This window comes from Stegostoma tigrinum, chromosome 20 (assembly GCF_030684315.1).
Source record: "Stegostoma tigrinum isolate sSteTig4 chromosome 20, sSteTig4.hap1, whole genome shotgun sequence".
Taxonomy (NCBI): Eukaryota; Metazoa; Chordata; class Chondrichthyes; order Orectolobiformes; family Stegostomatidae; genus Stegostoma; species Stegostoma tigrinum.
In genome coordinates, this window is record NC_081373.1 from 23,838,047 (window position 1) to 23,852,614 (window position 14,568).

Sequence of the window (14,568 nt, forward strand, 5' to 3'; positions counted from 1 at the left end):
TGACAGGGCTGTAAGAGAGGGAAAAAAACACTCTTGATAACACAAACAATCAAATATTTTTGTAGAGTTTACGATAAAACTAAAGAAATAAAGACAGATCACAAAGTGAGTTAACACTACGGTATCTGGCAGTTGAATTCTGATGAAGCCTAGACAGTTTCCGTGTTATTGACTTAATACTAAGCTTACACTGCACATTTTATAGCATTAATGGCAAATTTGCCTCCTGTAGAAACATAAATACTCTGTTGTCTTCTCATCTATATCAGTGTGTGGTTGTCTAGAAGCTTACGTGGTCTACAGTATTGAAGGTGGACACCTTTTGGTCTAACGAGCTCACAGTCTGCTATAGAAAACAAGGTAGGTAACAAAACAAAAATTCAGAGATAGTAGGAACTGCAGATGCTGGAGAATCTGAGAAAATGAGGTGTAGAGCTGGATGAACACAGCAGGCCAAGCAGCATCAGAGGAGCAGTGGATTTCTGAAGAATGGTCTAGGCCTGAAACGTCAGCCTTCCTGCTCCTCTGATGCTGCTTGGCCTGCTGTGCTCATTCAGCTCTACACCTTATTATCTCTGTGGTTTGTTGCATCTCTGCAATTCTTTACAGACAATAAGAATAGGCCCTATACAGCTACAAAGACTATTGATCTCAGATCGCTTTCCCACGAAATCTCTCTCTCTTGAAATCTTCATTACAGCATCCCAGGCGGTGGGGTTATTGCACTTGATCAAGTATTAACCCTTTCCAGACCCATGTACAACACATTCCAAAGTTGTCTGTCAAATGATTCATCATGAGAAAGGAGAATACCATGTTGCCACAGTACAATAGTACTTCACCAAATCAATCTGATCTGATACAGCATATTGCAACAGTCCATTTTTGGCTAATCACAGTACAGCATACAGATATTCATCGCTTTGTACATTTTAACATCACTCCTCTCTGCCTCTGTCAGAACCACAGATGGGTTGTCTTCTCAAAAAGCGTCTAGGCAAAGCATGTTTAAGGCTAACTAATCACCCAATTTTCCAAATCTCTCACCGATTCTCAAGATATTCTGTTTAACTCTTGATTTGAGACCTGGACATTGACATGGGTATCTTAATGCTCCTGGGGCAAGATGATTAAAGTAAGGTCCACTAAATGCATCAAATCCAAATCAATGGTTTTCTCTGTTCCTGAATAAAAGGCAGACATGAAATTCTGTGGCACCAACTTGTCTGATTAGATTAGATTCCCTACAGTGTGGAAACAGGCCCTTTGGCCCAACAAGTCAACACTGCCTGTTGGAGCATCCCACCCAGAACCATCCCCCTATAACCCACACACCCCTGAACACTGTAGGCAATTTAGCATGGCCAATCCACCTAGCCTGCACATCTTTGGACTGCGGAAGGAAACCAGAGCACGGGGAGGAAACCCACGCAGACACGGGGAGAATGTGCAAACTCCACACAGACAGTTACCCGAGGCTGGAATCGAACCCGTGTCCCTGTGCTGTGAGGCTGCAGTGCTAACCACTGAGCCACCGTGCCGTGCTGTATTCTAGTTAATTGGTCATTTCTCTCCCACCGCTCCAGCAGCTATTTTCCCAAGATATGGGACACGAGGATGGCTGGAATGGTGGGGTGGGGAGCAGGTACAGTGGAATGGGAAGTACGGCCTGTTTGCATGTGGCAGACATCCAACTGAAATAGTTATGGGGCTTTAAAGGCCCACTGATGGAAGCTGACTGGGATTTTAGAATCGATCTTCAGATTCTGGAGGCAGTTTCTGAGTTGAGGGACCTGCATCCTGGCAAGTCAAAAGGCTCCCCCCCCCCCAACTTCCTGCTGCAACTTCTCTCTCATTTGGAGTAACTAACCAGCAGAAAATTCAGTTTCTTTCTAAACCTAAAACATAAACAAACTGGAGAGTGGGTACCTGTATTTTGAAGTGTCCCATTTACCTGCGATGCTATATCCTGCTGCTACTTAGGTGCCAGAAGACCTCTGCCTGGTCCTCCAGCTACATAAGTCCATCCACCATTCTTCACTGAATGGCATGCCCACATTTTAATGATTAATTGTCCATCCTGAGGGGGCTCATGTTTAGTGGTCAAGAATCACTCAAAGTTTGATCTGGACCCCATTTGACCCTGATGTTGGAATTAGGAAAGCAAATGCAGTGTTAGTATTCATTTGGAGAAGGCTAGAATACAAGGGCAGAAATGTACTACTGAGGCCATACAAGGCTTGGGGAGGCAATAGCCTAGTGGTATTATCACTGGATTGTTAATCCAGAGACCCAGATAACATTCTGGGGACCCACATTCGAGTCTCACCATGGCAGATGGTGGAATTTGAATTCAATAAAATATCTGGAATTAAGAATCTAATGAAGATCATGAATTGATTGTCAGAAAAACCCATCTGGTTGACTAATGCCGTTTAGGTATAGGAGGATAGCACCGTGTGTAGATACCAACCACCAATGACAAAGGTTAATTGATTTCAGAGAAATAGGGCGCAGGAACCCAATGAAGAGCCAATCTCTGATGTTAGTGAGCTCAGTGTGAACCTCACACAGAAGCAGGAAGCAATATAGTAAGGTCTTTGTATCATCTATGTGTCACAAACATGAGTAACACGGGTTTATTTTACTTGAAGATCTTTGGTGGTTTTACATACAGTTAAAACTAGCACAAACAGGACTGAGTAATCTTTAGGCACATTCTTTGTCTACAGTGCTACAATGCAGAGTGGTCCTGGCCACTGGTCGTGTGATACTACCTGGGCATTTGACTCATTTGCATGTTCAGCTTCTTAAAGGCACATCAATGTTTAAAGCAAAAGTAATACAAGATTTTCACAACAGCTGTTTGTCATGAAGCACCAGAATTTGTGGGTGCCATTGATACATTTACTACCAGCACTGCTATAGTAATCACAGGTAATCTTAAAAGAAACACATACAGGCTACAAAACACAAAGCTAATGCAAGACCTCAACGGGTGCACAGGGGCATAGAACTGATTCCTTCTCAATGTAACCTGCAGTAACAATAATACAATATAATGTTGTAGGTAAAATGACCTTTCGTGGGTGATGCTGGGCTGGAAGGAAAAGGCTTCAGCCCTTGTTCAGCACTTGCAATCTTTCACTATTGCTTTGTGCCATGACTGGTGATGCATTCATGGGAGTAAGGTCCAATGACAAATTTCCCCAAGTAGTCAGTCCATGGCCCTGATATCAGCGGGCTCCATTGCAATGGCTGGTAGATCCAACCACATCAGGGGTTATTGTTGCTATAATGCAACAAAAGGTACAGAGAAATGGAAGAGGAACAGATGCTCCAGCAAGCCCAGGACCAGCAATCACCTCGAGCAGTTATCAAACAGCCTCCATGTGAGGAGGTTGCAGCTGAAGTTCCTATCAAGACTCTCAGAAGACACAGAAACTCCAGATTGTTTCATTTCCTAGTTTAGGGAAGCAAACTGTCATCCTCACCTGGTCTGGGCTACATGTAACTCGAGACCCACAGCAACGTGGTTGACTCTGAATTGCCCTCTGGGCAATTAGAGATAGGTAATAAATGCTGCCTAGCCAGCGATGCCCTCATCCCATTAACGAATTTTAAAAAATTGCATTTGGGTTATTGACAAGGAAGGATGTGCTGGTCTTGGAGCGGGTTGGAGGAAGCTTACCAGAATGATTGTGGGGATGAAGGGCTTGCCATGTTGGGAGCAGTTGAGGACTCTAAGTCTATAATTGACGGTATTTAAAAGGATGATGGGAGATCTGATTGAAACTTACAAAATATGGAGAGAATTGGAATTGAGTGAATGTGAAGAAGATATTTTCACCAGTGGAAGAGACTAGGGCTTGAAGGCACAGGCTCAGAGTGAATCAATGACTCAATCATTCAGACTCAATGGTCTGAATGGCCTGTATATATTTTATGGTCTTGTGATGTACAGTAGAGCTCGAATGTTAGTCAGGAAAATCCTACACATAGAACAGAATTCATGCTTGAAGTGTAGGTCAATACCCTTGGAGGAGAAAATGAAATTTTTCACCAGCCAACATCTTTGCCAAGCATCAGCTTCAAGTAACTTGAACATAGTAATTACAGGAAGAGCTCTAAAATCAAATAACAGAATGATCAATGTCCTTCCGGTTTATACAAAATGGAGTAAATTAAATTACAATTGAAAGGGATAATAGTACCACTTTATTGAAGTGGAATTGTCAACTTCAGGAACCATTTCATCATGCAGCAGCCATAGTAGTGGTGGATATTCCAAAATGTCACTGCATTCTATCTTACAGAAATGCATTTAAGGCCAAAAAGTTGTTAAAGAGTTCTGAAAAGATGCTTCAAACAAGTACAAATGCTGAAGAATTGCACCAATTCATCTCAATGACAGCAGCAAATGCAGTGAGCACTTTAATGATGGTATTTAATGGCAGGGTCTCTCCTGTTGGTTTCCAAGCTGGAGACAGTTCTTCCTTGTGTCCTTTGGTGATGGCAAGCTACGGGGGATGCAAGTCAGGAGTGGGAGGGATTGGTGATGACCAGCAGTAAGGTTAGGATGATGTTCTCGCACATCTGTCTTGCAACGCTGGGTGGCTCGGTTGACGTGATATTGATGCCTTTGCACCCCCCTGGAGTCCTGTAAACATGTTGGCTTTGTGAGCGGCAGGTCCCCCATCCAATAATAAGAGATGCTAGCAGCTGTTGCTTGAAGCCTTTTCATTATCCTCCTGCACATTGAGCCTTTTATGAAGTCTTTCATGGCCTTCCCTCCCCAGACTTACATTAGGGTAGAGGGAGGAAGGTGAGAGAGTCCTCTTCCACCAAACTTGACACAGTGGAGGGTGTTAAATTCTATATGAATTGTGAAATAGCTCCCCTACTTTAAGTAGCATAGCCGTTTAGTAGGGAGGGGACAGGTCAATCCAGGGAGGACGGACAGGTCAAGGAGGCGGGATGAGGTTAGTAGGTAGAAAATGGAGGTGCGGCTTGAGGTGGGAAGAGGGGATAGGACAGAGGAAGAACAGGTTAGGGAGGCGGGGACAAGCTGGGCTGGTTTTGGGATGCAGTGGGGGGACCTTCCCCTGCAACCACAGGAAATGCTGCACTTGCCCCCACACCTCCTCCCTTACCCCCATCCCAGGCCCCAAGATGACTTTCATTATTAAGCAGATGTTCACCTGCACATCTGCCAATGTGGTATACTGCATCCATTGTACCCGGTGTGGCTTCCTCTACATTGGGGAAACCAACCGGAGGCTTGGGGACCACTTTGCAGAACACCTCCGCTCGGGACTTCACAAGCTTCAAAATCTCCCCTTCCCCGACTGCATCCCAAAACCAGCCCAGCTCGTCCCCTCCCCCCACTGCATCCCAAAACCAGCCCAGCTCATCCCCGCCTCCCTAACCTGTTCTTCCTCTCACCTATCCCCTCCTCCCACCCCAAGCCGCACCTCAATTTCCTACCTACTAACCTCATCCCGCCTCCTTGACTGACCTATCCCCTCCCCACCTATACTCTCCTCTCCACCTATCTTGTTTTCTCTCCATCTTCGGTCCGCCTCCCCCTCTCTCCCTATTTATTACAGTTCCCTCTCCCCAATCCCCTCTCTGATGAAGGGTCTAGGCCCGAAACGTCAGCTTTTGTGCTCCTGAGATGCTGCTTGGCCTGCTGTGTTCATCCAGCTCCACACTTTGTTAAAAAAAGTCTCTCAACTGGTGTCTAGCTATGGTGATAAGTCTTTGCAGAAGCAAGTTGTAGATATTCCTGGCTGTAGCTGCTGGATGAGATTGAGGAATTCCTCAAGTGTAGGTAACAAAGTAAATCCTGTTGGGCACAAACCTTATTTTTCAGGTTGCAAAAGCATTTCAGAAACAAATCAGAACAGTCTGGACATCTCTGAGCAGGTCTTTGTTTGTGGTAACTTTCCGAGCCTTAAATGGTAAGCAGTTCCACAGCATACTTTGCATGATTTTTCTTCAGTCTAAACCAAATGTTTGCAATTAATATATTTCCCTGCCTCTTTCAATTAGATAAGGAGAGGTCCTTTTGAGAAGGCAAGCCATCTGAATGTCAGTAAATATGCAAAGCAAAAGGTGGCATTTATCCAGTATCTTATCCCTGATGTCATAAAAACCTTAAAACAGTTAGATTTGGCTATCTTTTAGCAAACAGGAGCCAACCATTCTCCACTAGACAAACTTCTCAAGTAGCAAAGAGATTATTGAAGATTCTTAGGCTTTTTCGACAGAGGGAGGGACATTCTTGTTTCTCTTAATAACTCCCCACTAAGATCTTCAGTGTTACTTCTTGATAGACTCTCCGAATTACAATAATAACATCTCATACAAAAATGAAAAAAATCTTTGTGCCATGTCGCAAATCAAACATCATACCTCTGTGATACAGGTACCTATCAATGGATGCACTGCCAGTCCTCTCCAGAGCTGTGCTGTTGGAGCAAAAGTGTGCCTTCCTTCACTAGGAACAGTTAAGGCATAGAAACTACAATGATTCTAAATTTCAGATCCAAACAGGGATTTTGAAACTAAATGTATGTAATTTTACAGGAACAGAAGACAGAGCATTCAGTGCCCAAAGGGTCCAGAAGCAATTGCTGCTGGTCAATATGCTGCTTCATTGAGTCCATGATGCCTACTACCCATGCCAGCATCCTCTGACAGAGGCAGTCTCAGGAGGTTCTGAAACACTGGTCAAACTCATCTTGTGTAATTCATAATGGACAGCCAGTACATTCATTTAATCGTACTTTTAATTTTTCCTTCAAGGCTGTCAGGGTTACATGCCAACAAACTGAGGTCAGCCAGTTGAACTACCTAGTGGCAGCTTAGGGCAATTGGATTTAGGATTTTCCAGGCTGTTGACTGGAGGACAGTACTCTAGGCAGGCTGGGAGGCCTTCCCTGCCCGAATCAGCACTGCAGCAGCCTCAGGCCCACACTGTGGCAAGCTCTGTCATGCTACACTGCGCCGGTAGCCCATAACCAATTTGGCAAAGATTACAGTTCAGTGACCATTTGTGTGGCTTCTAGTGTGCAGCTAAAAATTCTTAGCGTTTTAAACACATATATTTAAAATAATGCCCATTACAGACTGAAAATAATACAATAAAATATTAAAATAACTTGTAATAATAGTGAAAAAAGAAAAAAAATGTGGCAAGCATACAAAAAGCTCCACTACATATGCCAGAAAATTTGCTATAACCACCCCTACACCACATAGCTATAATGAAGCATGGCTCAGAATGTGTGCTCCGAGTTTGTGTGTATATTTCGCAGCATACCATACATAGAATTATGTTCTAATACAGAGCTTTCTAAATTTAGTTGCTTATTCATGCACCTGCTATATTAATTTCTGCAACTACAATTTAACCCAATAAGGAAATATATACCACAGTAGTTTGTTATCTGATCAAACTCTCCTTAAGTTCTGTAGTGGATTGACGCTGAATTGTATACTTAGCAGCTTCTTCACTGGCCTTTGCAAATTCAACAGGATGGGTCTGGAATGTCTCACAGCAGCTAGTTCAGTTAGTCTGTTTCCACTGCATCTGAGAAATGACACCTTCTCCTCTCTTCTAAACAGTGCACTTTCTAATTCACTCTGCATTTGAATTACAAACTCTACACAGTTACTGCGTTGAGCCAACCATGCTTTGAAAGCCAGACACTTCACTCATTTACAATACTCTCCTTTAAATGGGTGACACCAGCAGCACATTAAATTGTGTACTGCATTACCCACTGCTGGTAGGAAAGTGGTAATTCAGCAACAAGAAGTACTTATTTTCAGGTAGACAAATTTAAATAAAGGTAATACAGGTTTTTATAACTGGCATCCAGAATGTGAACAATGAAAATGGTAACTCTTAAACAAAAGCTCGCTCTGGTATGTTTAAATGACTGAAATGTCATGATGGCAGCCACATTTTCCAAAAAGGCAAGGAATAGTTAAAAAAAAGTTCAACAAGAGTAACATAATTTAGTAACAACACGTAGCTTCAAACAAGAAATAATAATCATAAACTCGATGTCCAATTCGCGTTCAAAGTAATCTCATTTGAATAAACAACTTTCACATTTGATACAGAATAATTAAACACAGCCAAACAAGTTGTCAATTTGAGCATGCAAATTAACAATCATTCAAAACAGCAATCCAGAGATATTATTCTGATGTGTTGGTCATATTAGTATGGGAGTTTGGCAAAATCTTGGCAACATGTCTGCACAATGCATGTGACCAGGTTCAAATCGTTTCGCAAATAAAAGTGAGGAAAACAGAGATGAACAGTAGGATGTTTGGAGACAGACCGCACAATGACTTGGCCTCAGTCCAGCTCAGTTTTGTCCAGAGGAATCCATGTGTGCCCAGGGCTCATAACGCTCTGTGAATTTAACTGCACAGTGCCATTTTAAGAATTTTAATATGAACTGAAGCATGTCCATAGGTACCGGCACTCGCAAAGTTCAGAAACACATACCTGCATTCCACATTAATTGGAACTCCACTCTGCATCTGCAAATCTTTATCTGGTTATTTGAAACAGCAACAGGCCAGAAAATGGTCATACTCCACCATTACTCTGTGTGACACTGAATAATGGTTCAAGTGAGGCCATTCAACATGTACAAATCCCCCCGAGTCAGCAACGGGTCATGCTGGACTTTTCTATAGGGCTATTCAGAGGGCTCCCTGTGACTTAACAAGCTGCTGAGGTCATCCAAGCCTCTTACACCTTTGCTGACAATCGCAATGCTGCTGAGACTATTCTCTCCATAGTAAACCGGGAGAAGAAAGCTATAAAATGTACACTTGCACTATTTTATCGGGGGAGAGGATACATTTGCCTTTTCTTTCCCTTACGATAAGGCACTATATACTAAAACAAACTGCAGCAATAAATAGGGAAGTCAACCAATCTACTTATAGGGGGACAGTCGACAATTTAAATTTTACAATGAGGATGCATGTCTTTGGTTTAATTTTAAATATAACCCTGAACAGCTGTGTTTTCCAGGATTTGGGAACAGCACTGACCAAAGAGACATAGACATCTTTTTCATTTAACTGTTGCAGCCAGTTTTTCTGCATCACTCACGTCAGAGCATTGTCCGGTCAATGACCCAAAACCACCCCCATCTCCTCCACTAAGCCTCCTATCACATCTGCCTTGATCCTTCAGCTTAGTTGACTGGATGGCTGATTTGCCACAGAGCGATAGCAACAATGTGGGTTCAAATCCCGTACCGGCTGAAGTCACCATGTTTTTTCAACCTTGACCCTCAAGTTAAACTCATAACCAGCGGTCTCTCTTAATGACAGAGCAACTCATAGTCTTCTGGGTCATTGGTGACTTTCAATTAACTTTTACTGACCTGTCCAATCTCCTTCAAGTGGCTTCCATCTCCAATCATCTCTGACCTGTATGTCCTTCCCATCAAAATGAACACTCCCCTACATTGAAACTGGATTCTAAACTGTTATAGACCAGACCAAACCCTCTGAAAATATATTAGGAAGCATAAAGGTAAGAACCATGCATTGCATTCCAGATGCAATTCGATTGGTCAAACCGCCAGAATGGAAGCAAAACACACTTTAATCATACACTATAATTAAAATATAACTGAAGAAAGAAGAAATTGGAATAATGTAACTCTACTGGAAATGTTTACAGAATAATAGATTATTTAACTACTAAATACCTACTGTTCTGCTATAGTAAGATCCCATCAACACACCTTTGAAAAAGGCAAATTCAGTAAAATAGATTGTCTCACATGTAATTCTCTAGTCCAGTAAGAAAAACATTAAGAGAAAACTCAGAGACAGAGTAGCAGGGAGAGATGTACTACAATGTCCTAAACCAGCTTCAAGACTCTAGCAACTGCAACTGAAAAACTAAAACTTAAAATACTGCTTCTATGGGAGTTTACCCCACCCATTCAGGCTGCTTCTATTGTTCCAACTTAAAAAAGAATCTCAAGGCCTTATGAACTGTTTACTCTACTGGCTCTGAGTATACCAATCAGAACCGATGTCTCAACTTTTCTTCATTACAAAAAGGAACAAAATATAACTCTTAAAGCCATAGTATTGTCACAAACCCCTCTCAATGAACCGTGATCCTAAACCCCCTCAATGATCTGATTCCAACCCTCCCCAATGAACCCTGATCCTAACAATGCCCCCCCCCAATCCCAATATTGCTTGGCTCTGTATTCTTTACCCAATGTTTCAGCTTGTTGGACCTGCCTGGCTCTGCGCTCTTGCTCACCACACTTAGCCTGTGCTATTCTACTTCCCTCACCCTCATACACCCAGCTCATGACTACGATCTTCCCCAGCTATCTACAACCATGGCCTTCAAATCCTGTCCGGCTGCAGCCTATAGAGACCTATGGCCCAGTTGGCTAACCAATCAATCTGAATGTCTGTAAGAAAGTAATGGGGACAAACAAGGTAATCAGGTCCTGTTACTATGTTCACTGGGGTCTCTGGTATTTGACAATGCCTAAAAACAATGGAACAGTAGTCCAGCTTCTTCCCTGGTTCCAATTTAAATTCAGCCTGAAATTTTGTAAAATCTCTTTTTTCTATAGGAGGGGTTAACATTGGTGATGTGGCTTCCAAACTGTGACTGACATATGCAAGCAAATGATATTACTGAGTTTACAAATATCAGTTTCCATCTTTACATTAAAAAATAGCAACCTGTCAAATGTATTATTAGCAGCAAAATTAACAACTTAAAAAGGCCAAATCAGGTTAAGAGGTATATTTTCACATTACAGCAATTAAATTTGTCAATTTTTCAGGGATCAGAGGAAAATGAGACAAAGTCATGTGGCTGAAATGGGCAACTGTCTCAGATGAAGCAAAATATCCAAGAAGTCATTCCAGGCAAAGTGTCTTCACTCAATTTGGCTAAGTGAAGGGATAGATACATATATATTGTGTAGTGTGAGAACTTGTTTAATCTTCTTTGGCCTCTGCATCAGAAAGACATGGCCACTCTGGCTTCATCCATTTCATACATAATTTATTAATTGGTCTAAACTCTGACCATTGACAAAGTCGATTATGTCAAACGTGTCCTATACTGGAGAGTGGTCAATATGCCACAAGGTAACAAAAATAAGTCATAATTAGCAGTGAAAAAGGAATTCAAAAACTCTCCCACATATTGTGAATGATTGTTCAATGCACATATCAGAGTACGGATAATTTTCTACAATTTGACCTTGCTGGGTGGAACTAAATGGAACAAAACAGACGTGAACTCATTGAATGATGAAGGAGGCTCAAAGCTCAAAATGGCCAACTTCTGCACTTATTTCAAATGTTCTCATAACTAAAGTTAACAGGTTTTAAAATAGATTTAACTGTGCCTAAGGTGGATAGGTTTAAAAACAAAATGTGACAGTGAAAATACAAAAGCAATGAGGCATTCTGGAGAAGGCAACAGGCCTTAAAAATGTAAAATGTGACTACAGATTTGTAATTGGTGATTTTGAAGGCGCGACTCTGATGTACATGAGAATGCAGATGCATTGCTCCAATTTCTAATGATATATTCCAATAATAATCATCCAGCATAGCTTCTAAAAAAATTTAGTCAAAATATGCTTTTTTTTGTTCTGACAAGTTTTTTTGTTTGTAATATGAATTCTAAATGCTTGTAGTTTTAAAAGTCATTACAATCCAGCAGCATCCCCACTCCTTACATACTCACTTTTGTCTCATGTCAGGACCCTGTTTTTTATTCTTTTGTAGAATGAGGACATTGCTGGCTGGCTTCTATTGTGCTTCTATTCCTAATTGCCCAGAGGGGTCAGCTAAGGGTCAACCACACTGCTGTGGGACTGGAATCACACATAGGCCTGGCAAGTATGGCAGTTTACTTGTCTAAAGGGGATCCTATCAGACAATGGTGAGACTCAAACCCAGGGACCCAGGTACAGTTCTGGGGACCTGAGTTAGTAGGCTAGTGACAATACCACTAGGCCATTGCCTACCTGTTGTCTCGAGAAAATCCTCACCTAGGGGCTTTTACAAGCAGTAATGGACATTAATACAAAGACAGTATGATATCAAGGATACTAAAATTATAGGTGAGAGAGAATTAAAATAAATAGGACTATTTCAACTGCAGGGCAGAGAACATTGTTAGAGAAGGTTTTGCAATAGAGGGGAGTCATGACTGAGGCCATCATATCCCTTAAAGAAAGCAAAACTGGACAAATATTTGAAACTGGGGAAGACATCCAGAAATGGGAAGAGAGAGCAAGGAAACAGGATTAGTTCTGAATTTCCCAAAGTAATAAATTGGCACCAGCACAACTGGCTGAATGAACTCCTTCTGAATTTGTCACCCACTTCAGTTGAGCAACCTTTTACACACTCAGTTTTTTGGCTTGGCAACATAGCAGAGGTAAATAAAGAAAATCAATAATAAATAAAGCAAAATCCAGTAGATTCTGTAGGAAATTCAGGAGGAAAAGAGGGACCTTATATGCTTGTCCCCGCAAATCCCTGAAGGTGGCAAGGCGGGGTAGTAGGGTGGTTAAGAAGGCATATGGGATACTCGTCTCTATAAATTGAGATTATGATACCAGGTGGTTATGTTGAAGCTGTACAGAACTTTGGTTAGGGCACAGCTGGAATACAGTGTGCAGTTCTGGTTAACATAAGGTAGGAAGGATGCAATTGCACTGATGGGTGTGTAGAGAAGATTCAACGGGATTGTGCCTGGGATAGAGCAGTTTAGCTATGAAGAGAAGCTGGATAAGCCCGGGTTGCTTTCTGTGGAGCGGAGGAGGTTGAAGGCGGTCCTGATAGAGTTTTATAAGATTGTAAGGGGCAGGAATAGAGTAAATAGAAAGCAGCTTGTTCCTTCAGATGAAGAATCAATAACAAAGGGATACACTTTTAAGACGAAATGCAGAAGATTTAGCAGGGATTTGAGGAAACTCTTTATCACCGAGAAGGATCTGGACCCCCTGCATGGGAGGGTAGTCAAGGTGGGTAACCTCATAAATGTTAAAAAGTACGTGGATGAGGACTTGAAATGTTATAACTTTCGAGGCTATGAGCTGATGCCGGAAAGCAGTACTGGCGTAGATTTAGTGTAGTTTTGGCAATACAAGCTTGTTTGACTGTAGAGACTCTTCTGTATTCTATGATTCTATAATTCAAAGTGCTGGAGAAATTCAATAGGTCTGACAATGTTTGTAGAGAGAAAAACCAAATTAATGAAATAACTCTTTCAGTAAAAAGTATCAGATTAAAAAACAAATACATACAAAAAAGCAAAGATTAGTGGGAAACTAGTAGATTGGGAAATCTTTAAAGAGAGCCACAAAAAGAGTTATAAAGAGAAATAAGATAGATTATGAGAGTAAACTAGCTCAAAATATAAAAACAGGCAGCAAAAGTTTCTATAAATATGTAAATTGTCAAAGCGTGTTGAAGGTAAATATTGGTCCTTTAGAGGAATGTAAGGCCAATTTAATAACTGGGATGAGGAAATTGCCGAGACATTAAACAGTTATCTTGTGTCGCTCTTCACAGTGGAAGACACAAATAACATGCTGAAAACTGATGGCAAGAAGGTTATCGAGATAGTAGGAACTGCAGATGCTGGAGAATCTGAGATAACAATGTGTAGAGCTGGATGAGCACAGCAGGCCAAGCAGCATCAGACGAGCAGGATGAGGACCGAGAAACTATCACTATCACTAAGGAGGCAGTGCTGGGCAAGCTAATGGGGTTAAAGGTAGACAAGTCTACTGGCCCTAATGAAATGCATCCCATGGTACAAAAAAAGAGGTGATGGGGGAAATAGCAAATGCACTAGTAACTATGTACCAAAATTCACTGGACTCTGGGGTGGTTCCCACAAATTGGAATGTGCCAATGTGACACCACTGTTAAAAAAGGAAGTAGACAAGAAGCAGGTAACTATAGGCCAGTTAGCTTAACTTCGGTGGTAAAGAAAATGTTTGAGTCTATCTTTAAGGAAGAAACAGTAAGACAACTAGATACAAATTCTCCCATTGGGAACACCCAGCATGGGTTCATGAAGGGTTAGGTCATGTTAACAAATTTGGTGGAATTCTTTGAGGACATTACTTGCGTGGTGGGCAATGGGGAACCTGTAGCTGTGGTATATCTGGATTTCCAAAAGGCATTTGACAAGGTGCCACATCAAAGGCTGTTACATAAGATAAAGTTGCATGGTATCACAGGTAATGTATTGGCATGGATAGTGGATTGGTTGAGGAGTAGAAAGCAAACAGTTAAGGGTAAATGTGTGTTTATCTGGTTGGCAGTCAGTGGCTAGTTGTGTGTCTCAGGGATCAGTGTTGGGACCGCAAATGTTTACAATTTATACATATGATTTGGAGTTGGGGACTAAGTGTGGTGTGTCAAGATTTGCAAATGACACTTAGGTGAGTGGTACAGCAAAGTGTGCAGAAGACACTGCAAGTCTGCAGAGGGATACAGATCGTCTAA

At 41.7% G+C, this 14,568-nt stretch overlaps 1 protein-coding gene across 2 annotated transcripts in view; it reads right to left on the bottom strand.

Annotated features, from left to right (window-relative positions):
• The window catches only part of casp7 (caspase 7, apoptosis-related cysteine peptidase), a 47,724-nt gene that overhangs the window by 23,823 nt on the left and 9,333 nt on the right, over nt 1-14,568 (bottom strand). The window lies entirely within an intron of this gene.